This window comes from Arachis ipaensis, chromosome B1 (assembly GCF_059453495.1).
Source record: "Arachis ipaensis isolate K30076 ecotype BB chromosome B1, ASM5945349v1, whole genome shotgun sequence".
Classification (NCBI taxonomy): domain Eukaryota; kingdom Viridiplantae; phylum Streptophyta; class Magnoliopsida; order Fabales; family Fabaceae; genus Arachis; species Arachis ipaensis.
The window spans coordinates 38409709-38413150 of NC_142436.1; the positions used below are offsets into that span (position 1 = coordinate 38409709).

Genomic DNA, 3442 nt, shown 5'->3' on the forward strand with positions numbered 1-3442 from the left:
TCATATTGACTTGCTGAGTCAATATTTTATTCTGAGCCAATATGGCATTCAGAGTATCAATTTCAAGAACTCCCTTCTTCTGAGGCGTCCCATTACTCACAGGATTCCTCTCAGAAGTGTACATGAACTGGTTATTAGCAACCATGTCAATGAGTTCTTGAGCTTCTGCAGGCGTTTTCTTTAGGTGAATGGATCCACCTGCAGAAGTATCCAATGACATCTTTGATAGCTCAGATAAACCATCATAGAATATATCCAGGATGGTCCATTCTGAAAGCATGTCAGAAGGACACTTTTTGGTCAGCTGCTTGTATCTTTCCCAAGCTTCATAGAGGGATTCACCTTCTTTCTGTTTGAAGATTTGAACATCCACTCTAAGCTTGCTCAGCTTTTGAGGAGGAAAAAACTTGGCTAAGAAAGCCGTGACCAGCTTATCCCAAGAGTTCAGGCTGTCTTTGGGTTGAGAGTCCAACCACACTCTAGCTCTGTCTCTTATAGCAAAAGGGAAAAGCATGAGCCTGTAGACTTCAGGATCTACTCCATTAGTCTTAACAGTATCACATATCTGCAAGAATTCAGTTAAGAACTGAAAAGGATCTTCAGATGGAAGGCCATGAAACTTGCAGTTCTGCTGCATCAGAGAAACTAATTGAGGTTTCAGCTCAAAGTTGTTTGCTCCAATGGCAGGAATGGAGATGCTTCTTCCATGTAAATTGGAATTTGGTGCAGTAAAGTCACCAAGCATTCTCCTTGCATTATTGTTGTTGGGTTCGGCTGCCATCTCCTTTACTTGTTCGAAATTTTCAATAAGGTTGTCTCTGGATTGTTGTAATTTAGCTTCTCTTAGTTTCCTCTTCAGAGTCCTTTCAGGTTCTGGATCAGCTTCAACAAGAATGCCTTTTTCTTTGTTCCTACTCATAAGAAAGAGAAGAGAAATCCTCTATGTCACAGTAAAGAGGTTCCTTATTGTTAGTAGAAGAAGAAAAGGAATAGGGGTGAAGAAAAATGAAGAATCCAAACACAAGGGTAAGGATAGGAGCAGTGATGTGAGATGAAGAGAAGTGTTAGTAGATGAATAAATAATTAGAAGGAGATGAGGGAGAAGGATTTTCGAAAATTATTTTTGAAAAAGGGTTAGTGATTTTGGAAAATAGTTTTTGAAAAAGGTTAGTAATTTTCGAAAATTGAAATCAAAATTTAAAATAATTAGTTAATTAAAAAGAATTTTTGAAAAAGAGGGAAGATATTTTCGAAAATTAGAGAGAGAGAGAGTTAGTTAGGTAGTTTTGAAAAAGATAAGAAACAAACAAAAAGTTAGTTAGTTAGTTGAAACAATTTTGAAAATCAATTTTGAAAAGATAAGAAGATAAGAAGTTAGAAAGGATATTTTAAAATCAAATTTTGAAAAAGATAAGATAAAGAGATATTTTTGAAAAGATATGATTGAAATTAGTTTTGAAAAAGATTTGATTTTTAAAATCACAATTAATGACTTGATTCACAAGAAATCACAAGATATGATTCTAGAACTTAAAGTTTGAATCTTTCTTAACAAGTAAGTAACAAACTTGAAATTTTTGAATCAAAACATTAATTGATGATGTTATTTTCGAAAATTAGGAGATAAAGATAAGAAAAAGATTTTTGAAAAAGATTTTTAAAATTTTCGAAAATGAATAAGAAAAATGAAAAAGATTTGATTTTTGAAAAAGATTTTGAACAAGATAAGATTTTTAAATTGAAAATTTGATTTGACTCATAAAAACAACTAGATTTTAAAAATTTTTGAAAAAGTCAAATCTAATTTTCGAAATTTATGAGTGAAAAAGGGCAAGATAATTTTTTGATTTTTAAATTTTTATGATGAGAGAGAAAAACATGCAAAATGATGCAATGCATGAGAATTTTGGATCAAAGTATGTGATGAATGCAAGAACACTATGAATATCAAGATGAACACCAAGAACACTTTGAATGTCAAGATGAACATCAAGAACTTATTTTTGAAAAATTTTTAATGCAAAGAAAATATGCAAGACACCAAACTTAGAAATCTTTCATGTTTAGACTCTATGGATGCAAAAATGCACATGTAAAACAAGAAAAGATGCAAAACAAGAAAACATCAAGATCAAACAAGAAGACTTACCAAGAACAACTTGAAGATCATGAAGAACACTATGAATGCATGCAATTTTCGAAAAATGCAAGATGAACATGCAATTGACACCAAACTTGAAATTGACTCAAGACTCAAACAAGAAACACAAAATATTTTTGATTTTATGATGATTTTTTTTTGTATTTTTATTTTATATTTTTCGAAAATCATTTTGAAAAAGAAAAATAAGGATTCCAAAATTTTTAATATGAATTCCAGGAATCTTATGCTCTTTAGTCTAAAGCTCCAATCAAAGGGTCAGGCATGGCTTAATAGTCAGCCAAGCTTTAGTATGTAACTCAGACATGACACGCCTGACATTCCCTACAGCCAGCCAGGCTTCAACATGCTTCATGAAACACTAGAATTCATTCTTAAAAATTCTAAAGAAAAATATATTTTTGAAAACATTTTTTATTTTTATTTTTATTTTTTTTTTCGAAAACAAAGGAGAAATTTTTGAAAGATTTTTGAAAAATTTTTGAAAACTTTTTGAAAAGAAAACGAAAAGAAAGTTACCCAATCTGAGCAACAAGATGAACCGTCAGTTGTCCAAACTCGAATAATCCCCGACAACGGCGCCAAAAACTTGGTGCACGAAATTGTGATCTCTGGTAATGGCTCCAAAGGCTTGGTGCTCTAATCTCAATTCATAATTTGTCACAACTTCAATACAACTAACCAGCAAGTGCACTGGGTCATCCAAGTAATAAACCTTACGTGAGTAAGGGTCGATCCCACGGAGATTGTTGGTATGAAGCAAGCTATGGTCACCTTGTAAATCTCAGTCAGGCGGATATAAAATAATTATGGAGTTTTCGAAAATAATATAATAAAATAAGGATAGAAATACTTATGTAAATCATTGGTGAGAATTTCAGATAAGCGCATAGAGATGCTTTCGTTCCTCTGAACCTCTGCTTTCCTGCTGTCTTCATCCAATCAGTCTTACTACCTTCTATAGCTGGCTTTTTGTAAGGATGTCACCGGTGCCAATGGCTACTTTCAATCCTCTCAGGAAAATGGTCCAAATGCTCTGTCACAGCACAGCTAATCGTCTGGAGGCATCACCCTTGTCGATGGTTGCATCCTATTCCTCTCTGTGAAAATGGTCCGATGCGCTGTCACTGCATGGCTAATCATCTTTGAGGTTCTCGATCATACTGGAATAGAATTTACTATCCTTTTGCGTCTGTCACTACGCCCAGCACTTGCGAGTTTGAAGTTCGTCACAGTCATTCAATCCCAGAGTCCTACTCAGAATACCACGGACAAGGTTTA

The 3442-nt window shown here is 33.7% G+C and overlaps 1 non-coding gene across 1 annotated transcript; it reads left to right on the forward strand.

Annotated features, from left to right (window-relative positions):
• Nucleotides 1-274: 274 nt before the first annotated feature.
• On the forward strand, nt 275-382 carry LOC148576259 (small nucleolar RNA R71). The gene has a single exon (XR_015903382.1). It is a non-coding gene; the product is annotated as a small nucleolar RNA R71 (small nucleolar RNA).
• Nucleotides 383-3442: the final 3060 nt, after the last annotated feature.